Source organism: Vipera berus (genome assembly GCF_964194415.1).
Source record: "Vipera berus genome assembly, chromosome: Z".
Classification (NCBI taxonomy): domain Eukaryota; kingdom Metazoa; phylum Chordata; class Lepidosauria; order Squamata; family Viperidae; genus Vipera; species Vipera berus.
The window spans coordinates 53678864-53696951 of NC_138205.1; the positions used below are offsets into that span (position 1 = coordinate 53678864).

The window sequence follows — 18088 nt, forward strand, 5'->3', positions numbered from 1 at the left end:
TAAGGGGTGTATTGTATATGTAAACATTCTTTCAATGGAAGTGTATATATGTTAACAAGTACAAATATTAGGGCATCGTCAAAGTATATAAGTAAAGCCGCTTGACAGGAATACACGCGGGAACTTTGACAGCTGTCAAAGTTCCCCGCACTGCGCAGGCGCCTCCACTGACAGCTCGCGGCTGTCAAACTCCGGACCGTGAAGAAGCCTGAGCTGTCAAAGCGTCCACCGCACAGCGCAGGCGCAACCACTGACAGCTCGCGGCTGTCAAAACACCACACCACGCGAAAGCCGGAGCTGTCAGAAGAAGACGACGCTGATTGGTCCCCATCTGACACGGCGCCAAAACAAACACTTCTGATTGGTCCTCGCGACCAGCTGCCGGCTATAAAAGCCGAACAAGTCATTCAATGTTGTCTTGCTCTAAATAAACTTGTTGTTAACTAGCCTGTCGTCCCGAGCGGTCCTTTGGCTACTTCAAGAGTGGTATCCTCTGCATATCTTAGGTTGTTGATATTTCTTCCGGCAATCTTAATTCCAACTTTTGATTCATCTAGCCCTGCCTTTCTCATGATGTGCTCTGCATATAAGTTAAATAGGCAGGGCGACAGTATACAGCCTTGCCGGACTCCTTTCCCAATTTTGAACCAATCAGTGGTTCCATCTCCAGTTCTCACTGTTGCTTCTTGGCCCACATATAGGTTTCTCAAGAGACAAATAAGATGGTCTGGTATGCCCATCTCTTTAAGAATTTGCCACAGTTTGTTATGATCCACACAATCAAAGGCTTTAGCATAGTCAATGAAACAGAAGTAGATGTTTTTCTAGAACTCTCTAGCTTTCTCCATGATCCAGTGTATGTTGGCAATTTGATCTCTAGTTCCTCTGCCTCTTCGAAATCCTGTACTTCTGGTAGTTCTCGATCCACATACTGCTGGAGTCTAGCTTGTAGGATTTTAAGCATAACTTTACTAGCATGAGAAATGAGTGCAATGGTGCGATAGTTTGAACATTCTTTGGCACTGTCTTTCTTTGGAATTGGAATGTAAACTGATCTTTTCCAATCCTGTGGCCAGTGTTGAGTTTTCCAAATTTGCTGGCAAATTGAGTGTAGCACTTTTACTGCATCGTCTTTTAAGATTTTGAATAGCTCAGCTGGAATACTGTCACCTCCACTAGATTTGTTGTTGCTCAGCTTGTCTAAGGCCCCCTTCATGTCACATTCTAGGATGTCTGGCTCGAGGTCAGTGACCACCTCATTGTGATTATCAGGGATGTTAATCTCATTCTTGTATAGTTCTTCTGTGTAATTTTGCCACCTCTTCTTAATCTCTTCTGCTTCTGTTAGGTCCCTGCCATTTTGGTCTTTTATCATGCCCATTTTTGCATGAAACGTTTCCTTAATCTCTCCAATTTTCTTGAAAAGATCTCTGGTCCTCCCTATTCTATTGTTTTCTTCTATTTCGTTGCACTGTTTATTTAAGAAGGCATTCCTATCTCTTCTAGCTATTCTCTGGAATTCTGCATTCAGTTGGGTGTATCTTTCTCCTTCTCCTTTGCCTTTTGCTTCCCTTCTTTCCTCAGCTATTTGCAAAGCTTCCTCAGACAGCCGTTTTGCTTTCTTGCATTTCTTTTTCTTTGGGATGGTTTTAGTTGCTACCTCTTGTACAATGTTGTGAACCTCTGTTCATAGTTCTTCAGGCACTCTGTCTATCAGATCTAATTCCTTAAATCTATTTGTCACCTCTACTGTATATTCATCAGGAATATGATTTAGTTCATACAGGAGTGGCCTAGTGTTTTTCCCTACTTTCTTCAGTTTAAGCCTAAATTTTGCAACAAGAAGCTCATGATCTGAGCCACAGTCAGCTCCTGGTCTTGTGTTTACTGACTGTATAGAGCTTCTCCATCTTTGGCTGCAGAGCACATAGTCAATCTGATTTCTAATTTAATAAATAGATCTGATTAAACCTCATACTGTAGGTCTACCTATGTATCTGACCAATACATAATTAATATATATTATTATTAATAATAATACCTCCAAATCACAAGACATTGGCTTTATTCTTATTCTTCCCCTCTGCAGTTTGAATTTAAAGTATAAAAGACTAAAAAGAGATTTTCATAGACATCCCAAACTTTGAACTACCCAAGGAACTAAAACAGCAAAGTTTCGCTGTCGGGCAAGCTTCTACGCCAGCTGCCTTTCTTTCCTCTCACTTTGTCTCTTTAACCTCACACCCCACCTTCTGTAAGGGAAGGCAAAAGGATCACTCACCCTCTCATGAAAGATGGTCTCCATGGTCATGTGTCTTCCACCATCACCATCGGCTTCCACACCACATGGTTTGACCCAGCTAATCAAGCCATGCTCTGGCTGTGGTGCTCCAGCATCTCATAGCTCCTTCTAGAGGAGGCTGACAGCACCAGAGGGGACCCCACTCAAATCGTACCACCAGAGGGGCATTTTCAAAAACAAACTAGGATAGGAAGGGAAACAATACGAAAAGAACGCAATTCTGGGAAATCTGTCAAAAGAAGGAGCCGGAACTCTGTTCTGGTGTGTTTTATGACAAAGAACGCCCTGGCTTTTGTTGCTTACATTTTTCATCTTTGTCTTTTGAAAAATATCCATCAACCCCATCTTTAACTCCTTTTTCTCAGTCTTCCCTTTCCTCATGACTTTTTTTTGTTTCATTAGCAATTTGATCCTCATTTATTTTTTCTATTTGAATAATGTCATCTTTCATATTCAAGTCCAGCTCTAGGCTAAAGCTGAGTAGCAATGACCTAGGGTTGCCAAATTTTAGGGGGCTGCCAATTGAAAGGACTTTTGAAAAATAAAAAAAGTGAAAAGTGCTAATGGTGCATTCTCTGTGTTAGCTTGCCCGCAGGAGGGTTAAATATAATTTGGCAGAATTGATCTCCTATGACAACAATGGTTGCTGATGTAATTAAAATTATTTACTTTGAAAACAGGGTGAAAATACTCTACAGAGCTGAAAAGCAATTGTAAATCTCACAGATTCAGAAAAAAAGATAGGCAGACAGAATAAAAAAAGGAAGAGGGTGCTTTTTTAAAATTCCTAACAAAATTGGAAGATGAGCTAAACCATATAGGACTATAAATTTGCGTAGGGTGCCAAAGGTTTAAATCTGGCCCTATTCATACTGATACCTATTCGTGCAACTTCTATTCATTCTAAACCAATTTCTGTTTGCTTTATTACATATAGTACTTCTTAAATCACTCATTTCCATGCCATTTAACTTATTTTTATGTTTTCCCTGACATATCTTATTCTTATTTCCATATAAATAAATGAATTAAGGAACACTCTTCTACAGCCATTCATACAATTTTCAACATTCCTCAAGTTGCATAATGGCTGGATGGGCAGTTAGACATACAAATTGAAATAACCAACAAAAATGGAGCATATACTTCCCATGACCCTTATATTTGCACCTGCATATTTTAAAATTGTTTGATAAAGTTCTCCATATTTAGTAAACATTCTACCAAGATTTACACATTCTTATCTTATTTTATCAGCACTTATGCATAACTGCAATTGTTTACTCAATTTAAACACCTGTGTCAAGCACAAGTACTTTGATCTTTGACACATTAATTTTCCAATCTATCCTCCTTGTTGTATTATAAAGATTTTTAACATTTGCCATAGATCATTTGGGTTGTCATCCAGCAAGATATTATTTGCATATAAAATAAGACATATATTCATACTTCCAAACAATGTATCTCTTCCAAACAACACCATAAATACATCAAACAATCAAGGGGATACCAAACATCCTTGTCTTACTTCATACTGACTGCTGAATCATTCACTAAGCACTCAGTTTATTATCACACATCTTTTTCTTCCATCATAAACTGTTCTTATTGTATTCAGCAATCAGATATTATTCATGTAAAACATTTCATAATTGAAATCTATTCATTCAACATATATTTTCTCCAAAGCAACAAATGCATAACAATGTTCTTCCTTGTGTTAATACACTCTTCTGAAAGGCAAAAATATGACCCACGCCCCATGTTTGGTATAAGCCTACACTGCTTCTCCTTGATTGTACTTATTATTTCTTGTACCCTTTTCAATCAGATATCTGCCAAACAACTTCCCAGAGACACCCAACAAATTAGTCCCCCTCTACCTTTCCCTTCTTAAGAGGGGTTGTAATAACATTCTTCCAATTATCGAGTACAGAGACGGCTTTAGCATAACTTTAAGTAAACTGGACAATCCTCATGTACAAATGCAACCATATTTGACCTTTTCTCCATTAACAGTTGCAGTATTGTTATTTTTCATCATTCTAATAGCACCCATGACTCCTTTTTCATCATTTTTTCATGGACATGAACATTTACAGTACTTGCTTCAATCTTACTCTTTTATATATTGTTATTATTTCCATAACTAGCTTTAAAATATCCTTTCCAACATTCCCTCACTCCAGATCTGTGCCACCTTCAATTCCTTACTTTTATTCTTAATCCTGTTAACTCCTTTGGAAAGTCCTTCAGCTCTCCTTACTGATTTCCAAAGCAAAATTTTATTTCTGTCAAAATTGCCTCTTTCGGTTGTAGTTGTTTCTTATTCTTTTTGTTTACATTCCTTGCAAATATTCTTCTTCTTTAGATACATTATACAGTATTTTTTCCTAGTTATTTTTCTTTGCATTCAACCTCTCTCACTCATAGTTTCTTTCACTTTATTATTCCACATAGTATCCTTTTTTATAATTTAATTAACATAATTTTACAGTGTTCTGCAATATATTGGAATTCTTTTCAATTTACTTCAGGAAATCTCTACATCCTTTTTATTTATGTCCACTTCTCATTCATCTCATTAAGATTAATCTGTCTTCTGATGTCTTTTAATAGAGATTTCTTAATTTTCCTGTGGTTGCTCTATATTTATTCTAGATTCCTTCTCTTTTTTTCAGTGCCCCCTTTCCCCAATCTTTTAAAAATTTATTCTTTTATTGCTTTTAAAATAATGATAAAAAACAGAAAAAACGCAAAACACAATGATAAAATTACATGTACTGTGAAAGGGAAAAACACATAGTACTTTTATTTTTAAAAAGTGGAAAAAGTTCAGCAAAGAGGCAAAGGAGTATGATATATCATTCTAGCAGTAAATAATTATAATTCTATATATAGTTATCTAGTGTAATTATTATTCAAATACATATATGTTTCTAATACAGTATAACAATGTTTTTAACCTACTGTATTTTCTAAAAAATGGTCCATACAAAATTTATATCTACAGCGGTGTTTCTCAGCTTCAGCAATTTTCAGATGTGTGGAGTTGAACTACCAAAATTCCCCAGACAGCACGGTTGGATAAAAGCTGGTTGCAGAATAGCTTTTGGCTTTAAAGGGCTGGCAGGTGAATGCTCAAAGTGACTGAGGTTGAGAAACATTGGTCTGTAGGTAAATCCATTCATAGGTGGTGGGAAGTGGAATTAGGTCTTCGGTCAATTTGAGTGAAGGGGACCACAATATCTCTCCAATGCTTCAGTATTAGTATTTTGACCATAGTAAGGCACATAGAATCCATTTACATTATCCAGTTTTCAAATTTCAAGTTCAAAAAGAATATTATCATTTGAAAAATTTGCTCTTGTTACACAATTATATTTATATAAAGGTAGTCCTCAAATGACAATCACAATCAGCCCAAACTTTCTATTGCTAAGTGTTAAGTGAATGTTGCCCCGTCTTATAACATAACAGAGTCCAATAAATTGTAAATAATATTTTTTGCTTATGTTATAATTTTTTTTATTGAAAAGTTTTTTCTTATGTTAAATTTGAGATCCATTGACAGTCTTGGTAGAGAAGTTAAAACATTCTCCCATCTTCTTGGCAATACAGGAACCTCTAATTCTTTATTTCACTTGTTTCTTAGAAACTGCATATCAAATCAGTTTATTTATAACAAATACCTATAAAAACTAATACAGCTAGTCCTGTAAGGACCCACCTCAGCTAACCACCCAAGAAAGCAGAACTCTTGAAACAGGCATTGTCTCAAAAGGAAACTTTTATTATAAGATTAGTAACAATAGGGAAGTCAAGGCAAGATCTGGGGAAAATCCTGCTTAAACGGTATAGTTAAAATAGCAATATTCCTCCTCCCACCAAAGTCATAATATCCATTTGAAATCCAGCCAATCCACAGGTGGCATAGTTGGCGTGCATCTCAGGATCTTCTCCAGTTTCATTTCTCTGTAACTGTCTCCCGGATAAGGGAGACACATTCCTTTCTCAAGTGGATAGAGTTGGGAGAAGAAAAGTAGAAAGCGAAAGTTATCCCAAGCAAAAGCAAATATCCCCCCTCCCCCCAGCAGAATGGCATGCCCCAAAACAAAAGCACAAGAGTAAGGATTTGGGGACCTGACATACGTCCCCCCCAAAAGAAAGGAAATCTACCTAAAAGACAAAAAAAGAAAGGGGAACAAACAATACAGGCATATCAATTAGGCTTTTTAGGATATTGAGAGTGGAAACATCTTAGAAGTTTAGGGGCTCTAACATGTTTCTTGTACACCCACTCATCTGGGCAGAAGAGAGATTCTTCCAAGCTACTAAGTATTGTATCACCCCATGGTGTATTTGAGAGTCCAAATTGTCCTTGATCTCAAAGTGATTAATAGGTGTGGGTGCCTGGGTCACAGGAGTCCTAAAATTAGAAGTAAACTGCAGTGGAAAACCGTAGATTTTCTGCAAGTTCTTTAGCAAGTCCAATTCAATCATCACAGGATTGATGATGCATTTAATAGAGAAAGGTCCTACAAATTTAGGGTCTAATTTCTTAGAAGGTTGTAAAGACTGCAAATACTTCATGGAGAGGTATACTTGGTCTCCAACTTTATATGGTTTTTGCTCCACTCCGTTTATCAGCCTGAGTCTTATAGGCTTTTCTGCCTTCATCCAGAGCTTTCCTGATTATTGGCCAGGTATTCTGCAACTGTTTAATCCATTCTTGCAAGGAGGAGATTTCAGACTCTTTGATAGGGAGTTCAGGCATGGGCACAAATGTTTGACCACTAGCTACTTGAAATGGAGTGAAACCTGTGCTGGAGTGCACAGCATTATTATAAACCACCTCAGCAATTGATAACAGGTCAGACCAATTGTCTGGCTGATAATTAATGAAACATCTCAGGTATTGTTCTAGAACTGAGTTCAGTCTCTCTGTCCCTCCATTCGCTTGAGGATGATGTGAAGATGATAACCCTTGACAAGAACCCATGAAGTCCAAAAATCTTTCCAGAACTTAGAGGTGAATTGAACCCCTCTGTCTGAAATTATGTGTTGTGGAGCCCCATGAAAGCAATATATGTTTTGCACAAAGAGCTAAGCTAAAGTTTTTGCAGTTGGGATCTTGGGGCATGGAAGGTTTCGACTGGGCTCTGGTGGTTAATGGGGCTGCTAATTGACAAGGATGTAAAAATGGTTTAGTCACCTCTGCTTTCTTACTGTTATATTGTGGTAACCTGGACAATGCATCAGCTAAAAAATTCTTCCCCCCAGGGAAATAATGAATAGTGAAATCAAAACAATGGAAATGTTGGGACCATCTTGCCTGCTTAGGGGAGAGCTTCCTAGGGTTTTTCTTGGCTTTGAGATTCTTATGATCAGTCTATACTCGAAATGGTATATTACTCCCTTCTAGGAAGTGCTTCTAAGTAAAAAAGCCCATTGTACAGCATAGGTCTCCTTCTCCCAAGCTGTCCACCTCTGCTCATTATCTGATAATTTCCTAGAGGTGTAAGCACAAGGTTGTAATTGCCCTTCCTTATTTCTCTGCAATAAAACCACTCCCACAGCCACATCATTAGCATCCACTTGAATTATAAATGACTGTTCTGGGTACAGATGTTTCAAAACTTGCTCCATAGAAAAAAGTCTCTTAAGTTTCTCAAAGGCTGTTTGACACTCTCCTGTCCATTTTAACTGTTGAATGGGCTTTGGCCTATTCCCCCCCACTCTGGTTTTTAACAAGTTTATGATTGGGAGGGCAATCTGTGCAAAAGATGGGATGAATTGTCTGTAAAAGTTTGCAAATCCTAGGAATCATTGGAGTTGTTTCCTGGTTCTTGGAGGAGCCCAGTCCTGGACTGCTCTCACTTTCTCTGGGTCCATATCTATTCTCTCATTGGATATTCAATAGCCCAAGTAATCAATATGATCTTTGTGGAACTCACACTTTGACAGTTTGGCGTATAGTTTGGCAGAGCACAGCTTTTTTAGTACTGCTCTGAGTAGTTTAATGTGCTCATCTTTTGTTTTGGTGTAAATAAGGATATCATCCAAGTGAACCAAAACCCCTTTATACAGGTGATCATGTAGGACTTCGTTAATCAGTTGCATGAACACTGCAGGAGCCCCTTGTAACCCAAATAAGAGAACTTTGAATTGGAAGCAACCATGTGGGCAATTGAAAGCAGTTTTCCATTCATTCCCTTTCTTTATTTGTATATGGTAATAAGCTTCTCTCAAGTCTAGTTTGGAAAAAAAATTCCCTTTTGATAGGTATGCTAAAGTGTCTTTCATTAAAGGTAGTAGATACATGTTCTCCATGCACACAGTGTTCAGACTCTAATTCACACAGTTGAAGAGAGCCATCTTTCTTTTCTCTGAATAATACAGGGGCTGCTACCTGGAGTCTAGCTAGCTCTATAAAACCCTGCTCCAGATTCTTTTTGATAAACTTTCCCAGTTCATTTAATTCCCTAGGATCATAGAGTACATTTTTGACTTTGGCAGTTTCGCCCCTGGGATGATCTCAATAACACAGTCTGTGGGTTGGTGAGGGGGGAGTTCGTGTGTCCTCTGTTCGCTGAAGGCTTCAGCCAAATTGTGGTATTCCATTGGAAGGGCTTTCAAGTCTGACTCACTGAGGGCGGAGGCAAATTCGTGGCATAACCCACACCTCCTGCTGTTTTCTTTAGAAGCAGGTGGGGCTTCCCCTTGTGAGAATTTCAACTGTCTTTCCCTCCAGTTGATCATGGGGTTCCACTTCTTTAACCAATCCAGTCCCAAAACTAATGGCCACTCCATCCCTGGGGTCACAATAAAAGCTAGAGTCTCTGTGTGGTCCCCCAGGTCAATTTATAACAGTCTGGTGGCAAAGCTGGCAGGTTACCCCCCCTGCAACTAAGCCATCCAATTGGCAGAAAGTAATTGGGGTTTTTAGCCTTCTGAGTGGCATTCCTATTTTCCCCACTAGTTCTGGGCTAATCATGCTGGGCTAATCACCCCGAGTCCAGCAAGGCAGCTAATTTTACTGTCTTCCCAGCGCCATGTATAGAAAGTTCTAGGAGCACTGTTATTGGGTCAATTGGCCCACTCACCAATGAGTTGTCCACGTAATCATCTTCTGCCCCTTCTGGGCCATTGGTTGTGATCCCAGATGAGCTCTACAACTTCCTCAGATCGCATCACAGTCTCCCTGGAGTCTGGTGAGGCTCTCAGAGGTCTTCCAGCCAGTAGACAATCCCCTCTCTTGGCCGGTGTCTTGCTGCGGCAATCCACAGCTCGATGTCCCTCTTTACCACATTTGAAGCAGGCAGTGCTGTAAGATGGGGCAGGCGAACTCATGCAGTCTCCCCTCACTTCTCGGACTGTGGTTTGAAGCTTGATCTCACCAGGCAATGTAGGTGTTTGCATTGATTGATCTCTACTTCCTCAGCTATCAGGCACCAGTAGTATAGCCATCCCGGGGCTCCTCAAGCTATGCAGGCATTATATAGCTCTTTGTTGAGCCCATCCTGGAAACAGCTTACCAAGATGTCTTCTGGCCAGCAAAGATGACTGGCCAGTTCTCTGAATTCTTCAGTGTATTCAACGACTGGTCTCCTTCCCTGCTTCACTGTTTTTCTGCATTCCTGGACTTTTTTGTCTGCCAGCCTGTCTTCAAAACATCTGCAGAGGGCAGCCGTAAACTGGTTGAAATTATGCAATTTAGGTGCATTGCAATTGTACAGGATCACCATCCAGTCAGCTTGCTCCACCTTCCAAAGCTAGGGTAACTACCTGGACCTTTTCAACATTGGTAGGCAGTATTCTCCCATAGATTTGCATGTAGGTGAACACTTGTGCCAGGAAATACCCCAATTGCTTCGGATCCTCCATCAAAATTCACTCCAATCAGGATCGGCTTCACCTTGGCTGGTTGGGGTGGTCTGCCTCTGGTTCCTTGAGATGGACGGCGTTGCCGTGGTGCTGCCTCCTGGGCTCCAGTGCTGCCATCTCTCTGACCTCTGATTCCTCCTCCTCCGATTCACCCTCCCTTAGGGCTTTCTTTCAGCAGCATCTTAAATTCATCAAGGGCTTTTTTCACATAATTCAATCGTCCCTGATTTTGATTCTTCCTTTTCTCCATCTTTATCAGGAGAAGCAGGCTCTTGATTTTTTTTTCTTTGCCTTTTTCTTTCCTCCACCTTGGGTAAGGTTGACTTTTGGGGCTTTTTGTTCCCATCCTTCCTTTTTTTCCAACCCCGAGTGACCATCTTACTCAATCTTCTTCACCAAAAGGCCTGGCTTCTTCCAGGTCCCTGGAGAGGCTTTCATCTGGTTTCAAGCACAGGAGATCCTCGGCCCACTTCTCTGCCTGGAATTTCTCCATGTGAAATTTAATTACGACTCCCCCGGTAGGGAGGTTGAGTACTATGCAGATCTCGCCTTATGTAAGGACCCACCTCAGCTAACCACCCAAGAAAGCAGAACTCTTGAAACAGGCATGGTCTCAAAAGGAAACTTTTATTAGGGATTAGTGACAATAGGGAAGTGAAGGCAAGATCTGGGGAAAATCCCACTTAAATGGTATAGTTAAACCAGCAATATTCCTCCTCCCACCAAAGTCATAATGTCGTTTGAAATCTAGCCAATCCACAGGTGGAACAGTTGGCGTGCATCTCAGGGTCTTCTCCAGTTTGGTTTCTCTGTAACCGTCTCCCTGATAAGGGGACACATTCCTTTCCCAAGTGGAAAGAGGTGGAAGAAGAAAAGCAGAAAGTGAAAGTTATCCCAAGTGACAGCAAATATCCCCTGCCCCAGCAGAATGGCAGGCCCCAAAACAAAAGCACAAGAGTATATATGCAAGGAAGACAATAAGGATTTGGGGACCTGACAAGTCCTTAACTTACAATAGTTCATTTAGTGACTATTCAAAGATACATCAGTACTGAAAAAATTACTTATGACCGTTTTTCACACTTATGACCATTGTAGCATCCCCATGGTCATGTGATCAAAATTCAGACGCTTGGCAACTGACTCCTATTTATGAAGGTTGCAGCATCCCGGGATTACATGATCACCTTTTGCGAACTTCTGGCAAGCAGAATCAATGGGTAACCAGATTCACTTAACAACTGTGTCATTAACTCAATGACTACAATGATTCCCTTAACAACTACAGCAAGAAAGGTTGTAAAATAGGGCAAAACTCCCTTAACAAATGTTTCACTTAACAGCAGAAACTTTGGGCTCAATTGTGTTTGTAAGTTGAGAAGTACCTGTAGTAAGCTTTTTTTTTAGGTTTAAGGAATTTAATAAGTTGTTCTAGAACCTCAGGTCTCTTAGAAGCTGAGAATGTTTCTGGTTCATTTGTTAATAAATTTTGTAGCTGTAAATATTGCCATTACATCTGATAGAAGATATTTATCTCTTAACATAGCATATGTTAAAAAATCATTTGTTCAAACAACCTCAGGTCAATTCTTAACACTTCCCTTCCCTTCCCTTAACACTTCCCTTTGTCCTGCATTCATATCCTCTCATTACCTTTGCATTCTTATTTATTTCATTTTTCTCAATATTAAACAGTCAAATGAGCCGCACCTTTAGAATGATATTCGTTACTAAGCAAATGAATGTACTTATGTTTACACAATGTACAGTATTCTAAAGGAAAGACTTTTTTTCAGAGCAAATTGTCTACTATCACCATTCCCTTTTTCAAGGGGGTTGGGAGGTTGTCTCTAAATAGCCTCTTGTCTTGCTCCTACTCCCTAATTCCACTGAACAAAATCATATTTGTGTTCATTTAAAATGTTGCACAATTTCTCAGGTTCTTCAAACACCATTTACTGGAGTGTGATATGCAAGCATTAACAATGCATAGACTCTATGCAGACAAAAGAACCTGTATGCTACCACTCCATAAGTTCTGTCACACATTTTAGTTCCTTCATTTATAATTAAATCTAAACCTTCATTCTTTACATGCATTTATCAATTCTACAAGAATCAGACTACTTTTGTTCACATCCTAGTTTTAGAGAAAGAAAGCACAATTATTTTTTCTTTCTCTCATTTAATTTCTTCTTTATTACTCTTTACCAATACTTTTCTTGCATTCCAAGTTGCAATTTTCCCTATGGAAAATGTGAATTTCACCAGCCCTTAGATATTGAACTCTGCTGCCCATTGTGGCTTTGGTCAATAGAGACTTTCCAATAACTTTTGTAGTGAGATAGAGAAGGTGTAGACTAGGTGCTCAACCTTAGTTACACCTGTACTGCATGCAGCATTTCCTGCTAGTGGTAGTTGTAGTATTGATAGGTTGGATACGTTCTTGCCAATATGTCACAGTGCAAGCAAGAGCCAGTTTCATTTCACGTATGACCATGCTACTCCATGCAAGCAAAGATATCAAATCTAGAAATCATCTTGTAAGTTAACATACCAAGACACTATGGTATATTTATTTATTTATTTATTAATGGGATTTATATCCCGTCCTATCTCCCGAGGGACTCAGGGCGGCTAACAACAACAAAACTTAAAGGTCTCTGTACAGTAAATTAAAAATAAAATTTGAAATAAATTAAAATAAATTAAAGAATAGAGTTAGAATTGTAAATATAATTAAAATCCCTGTCAGTCTAGGTCAGCCAGGTGGAAAAGGAGTGTTTTGAGGCCGCGGCGAAAGGACTGGAGATCTTGGGCCATCCGAAGCTCAGCGGGGAGCTGGTTCCACAGGGCTGGCGCTCCCACAGAGAAGGCTCTTCCCCTGGGGGTCGCAAGCCGACATTGTCTAGCCGATGGTACCCTGAGGAGGCCTTCTCTGTGTGAGCGTACTGGGCGATGGGAATTCGTTCCCGGCAGCAGATGGTCCTGCAAGTATCCCAGGCCTAAGCCATGTAGGGCTTTAAAGGTATGCAGTATTGTAGATTGAAAGACACTCAGGGGGAAGGACAGATGATTTCTATTACTATTTCAAGGGTGGGAGGGAGATTTTTTTTCATGACTTGTTTCTTGATTTCAATTTGGGTATCATTATCATCATCATCAAGTTGGAAGGGACCTTGGAGGTTATCTAGTCCAACCCCCTGCACAGGCAGGAAACCCTATACCATTTCAGACAAATGGCTGTCCAGTCTCTTCTTAAAAACTTCCAGTGTTGGAGCATTCACTGCTTCTGGAGGCAGGTTGTTCCACTGGTTAATTGTTCTGTCAGGACGTTTCTCCTTAGTTCTAGGTTGCTTCTCTCCTTGATTAGTTTCCATCCGTTGCTTCTTATCCTGCCTTCAGGCACTTTGGAAAATAGCTTGACTCCCTCTTCTTTGTGGCAGCCCCGGAGATATTGGAACACTGCTATCATGTCCCCCCTCATTCTTCTCTTTGTTAAACTATGGAATAGAATAGAATAGAATAGAATAGAATAGAATAGAATAGAATAGAATAGAATAGAATAGAATAGAATAGAATAGAATAGAATAGAATAGAATAGAATAGAATAGAATAGAATAGAATAGAATAGAATAGAATAGAATAGAATAGAATAGGAGCTGGAAGGGGCCTTGGAGGTCTTCTAGTCCAGTCCCCTGATCAAACAGGAGAAACTATACCATTTCAGACAACTGACTGTCCAGTCTCTTCTTAAAAATCTCCAGTGATGTAGTGCCCACGATTTCTGTTGGGAAGTTTTTCCTTAATTTCAGGTTGCTTCTCTCTTTGGTCAGTTTCCAACCATTGTTTCTTGTCCTGCCCTCTGCTGCTTTGGGCAAGGTTGTGCCATTCATGTGGTTTTAGTCATTTTTTCCAAGGAGGTTATGGATTTTAAATGTGAAATGTCTATTTAATTTCCATGTATTTCTCACATCAAAATGGCAGACAACTGTGTTGTTTCGATAATCATGGTCAAAGAGGGTTCCGAGGTTTGTAAAAAAAAAAAAAAAAGGAACTGCTGCAGAACTCTATACTGTTGGATTAATTGCTAATAGAACATTCAAAGTAATTATGAAACTAAGCTAAAGGGGGAAGTTCCTTATTTATGTATTGTCTCAACTATGTATTTTGCTCAAATACCAAATTCTTTTTAGATCCTTATGCTTTCTACTAAGGAAAGGAGTGGTTATGTTAATGTAAACAGAGATCTAAGACTTCAGAAACCTCATTAAACTCTGCCAGCGCCAAAAATTAAATAAGGAATGAAATAAGTACTGTAAATTTAAAGCTTTTCAGTTAAGTGCCAATTATATAGTCAACTACCACTCATCAAGGATTACATATATAATATATTTAATACATATTATAATCTTAACTGGGTATATAAGACTTACATCACTTTTTTTCTTCTCATATAATTGCAAATTTATTCAATGGAACTGGAGAATTTAATGTAAACTGATTTTGGAAGGCTGTCACATATGCTTACGTAGCAATGAGTTTTTAAAACAATGGTCAATCAAAGAAACTGTAATGGACTGATGGGGGTATAGTAGTAAATTGTTGTCACACATCCTTCTGAACTAAATATCAACAATATCTTTTTCATTGTTGTTAATCTTTAATACATTTCTACATGCTGTTGAGGCAACTCCAGATAAATTTTCAATAGACACCATATATGACTTGTTCCTCTGAAGGACAACTCACAAATATATTAATTTACATAAATGTCTGTCATTTTTAATACCAACATCATATCAAGTTCCTTGTCTTGTTCTACCAAATTCTTTTTCATTAGATTACAAACATAAGCTTTGTTCTTCCTTTTCACTGTTCTTTTGATTTATATTTACTTACCTTGCTGAAATTGTGATGCAAGGAACAATTAATTATTGCTTGTAAAGTCACAGAGATTCTTGGATGAATGTATTATGAATTAAGAGCATAAGGCACTGTTATGGTTATGATTCCTCCTGTGAAATCATACTACATAATGAAACTTTTGTCACCAAGACTTGTCCAACTTGTTTTTATTTATCTCATTGGTAGCTTCTTTTTTTAACCTAATACAGCTCATAAAGAATCTAGCCCTTGCAGTGATGCCACACTACCTACTGTGAACGCAGCCCAGCACAAAAGGAGCTGCTTGGCTACAGCTGGCACCAACAGGTAAGTCCTCTTCTCCTTTTTCAGAAGGCAAGACAAAAAGCTGCCACAGCAACAATGGGCATTGTATTATTTGACTTCCATGCCATACTTCCTAGATGTGGCAGACTACCTTCCCCAGCTGGCAATGGCTTTCTGGTCAGAGTTTTGACCAAAAATCTGGTTTTTCTCCTAGAACTACTTTTCCACTTGTTGATTATGGGAGGTAGCTGAAAGGGCAAGAAGCACTTTATAATAAAATAAATAAATAAAATAAACAAACAACCACCCTAGAGTTCTGGGGAACATTATTACTGATTTCTCTCAGGCTGCACTTGAACAGAAGTATGGAAAAGTTACCACAAAATGAGAACTTAATGTCTCATCTTCTCTCCATAGATTTTTAGATAGGTGTAGAGAGTGAGAGAAAAAACAAGAGGGTTCAAACTCTTATTCCACTTGGAAATCAGTTTCATTGAATTTAGTGTGATCAAGCTTAGGAAAAGACGTAATCCTCTGCAGAGTTTTTCATTTAAGTCAGTTTTCTCCCCTTCTCACTTCCTCTCAATATTTTAACAGTGCAGACCTTGTTGTACAGGGTGACTGTATTTGGATCTGAACACTCTCATCATTTTTCATTTGTAAAGGAGTTAATTAATAAACTATTAATTAATTGTTACCATTATGGGATTTTTTTTACTTCTAGCATCTATTCTTTTCTTGAAAAGATGAAATTGTTGTTTGTGACAATTTACATCTTGAGACAAAACTACGAAGGGGTTATTTATTTCAGAGATTTATAGGTGTTTTTCAGTAAAATGTCCTGGGAAATTTGCAAAAAAGTAGGTTACTTGTGTATAAACCTTTTTTTTTGGGGGGGGGGTTACATGATATCCTGAAAATGTTCCATACTTGCTGCTATTGTACTGACACTATTGAACAATGATTGTATTGTATTTGTTTGTATTACATTGTGAAGTCTGAAGATGAGTTTCTGTAAGCTCTGAAAAGAGGAGTTTCAGTGTTTTATGCCAAGAAATCTGGATGATGGGTGTTGAAAACAGCATAGTAAACTAGATACAGACTTTGGGCTCATGCAAGGAAGGCAGTCAGTTAACAATTGCTGTTTTGTCCAGAGGTCTTCTATCAAGGAAAGTTGTTTATTATAGGAATAACACATTCCAAAGCTTAAATATTTTGTTTTGTAGAGGAAAAAACACATTTATCTTCTTTTTTCCAAAAAGTATCCCCATAAGTTTATTTTTTTTCTGAATTGGGGCACACCCTTTGAATAGCCTATTCTGAAGGAATGCTGGTCTTAGAGATAGGGAAGGAATGAGTGAATGGGGGGGGGAGAGGGCTTCCAGAAAAGGTTACATAATCCTGGAAAGAGGCAAGATAAGGGGGAAAATCCCCCCTCAAAAAACCTGCCCTTATTTTCTTTAGTATAAGAAAACCCTGACTGTTTTTCAAGATTATGTTTCTGTACCTAATTTGTACCTAATTTGAAGATATTGTTGCTCTACTTACCTAAAGAGCTAACACCTAGAAGGGGAAACACACTCCCCAAAATTATAGATTGGGCTAAAACATAAAGTAAACCTGATATCAATTCATCTGCATTTCATTAATTAATAATAATTTAAAATTTTATAATTCCATCCTTTCCTGGACGGATAGCAGAGCGTCCCTCATTTAAGCCATACTCTTCTATCTGGGTCAGGCAATGAGAACAGAACACTGTTCTGCATACCTGCAATTTTTACTTAGAACTTTCTCTCCTTTTCATCAAACTGCAAATGTTAAAAGAGCAGAAAGAAATTTCAGCAGTTCTGTTTGCTTCAGTGTTTATCATCTAAAATCTAATCTTCTTACAGTACATAGGCTTCTTTTATGAACCAATAACTTGACCAGGATTGTTTTCTTTTCTAGTCTAGGCGTCCTACCTGATTTACAAGTAAACTCCTCAATATTAGGGTTGTAGAGTCCCACAAAAAAAGAGAACACATTTGCCATTGGTCAAAATGTCTTACCCTTTCTTCCAGCAATTCATACATTTTGAAAGAGAGCACCTACCCTTCTTGATGGTAGCCTGTTGATTGGCTTTAATCCCTGTTTACCACTTGAATGGTAAAATAAACAGAGACTACTTCCTCCACCTCTGCAACAGCCACTCCGAGTCAATTCCTCCTAGAAAATAACTCAGCCTGAGTTATTGCCAGAGAAACTTTCAAAATAGTGCTGAAATAGGACTAGCAAAATTATTGGACGATGTGTGCCCAAAAGAAGTTCTTAAAATCATTTTTTTTAAAAAAGTGTGTATTGCTTCTTCTTTTTAAAATAGATATTAACATTAAAAAGCTATTAGAAATAAATACACTGCAATGAACTGAACAAGTATTTTTAGGAAGAGTTTGGGTTTCCTTTAATGAAGATTAGTAAAGCAGAGATAACTGATTATTAATATCTCTCTAATTTCTGTTCTGGCATTTGTGCTTCCTCTTTATTCAATTGCATTCTTGCTTTTCTACTTCTGAGAATTAAAAAGTAGTAGAATGGAATTTAGAATCAGTGCAGATGAATTAAAAGGGGGAATGAACAGATATAATATTTATGTGAATTGTACTACTTTATAAAACAGTGTCTATGTACAAAAGTAGTTTCATGTTACTTTGTAGTATCAGATTTATAAGTGGATAAAATTAA

The 18088-nt window shown here is 38.3% G+C and overlaps 1 protein-coding gene across 1 annotated transcript in view; it reads left to right on the forward strand.

The window, feature by feature from the left end:
* The first annotated feature begins 15327 nt into the window (after positions 1 to 15327).
* The window catches only part of LOC308678396 (transmembrane protease serine 11E-like), a 67142-nt gene continuing 64381 nt past the window's right edge, over positions 15328 to 18088 (forward strand). Inside the window, exon 1 of the mRNA XM_081345554.1 lies at positions 15328 to 15406. The gene's annotated coding sequence lies outside the window, so the exon portion shown is untranslated. The remainder of the gene's footprint in view (positions 15407 to 18088) is intronic.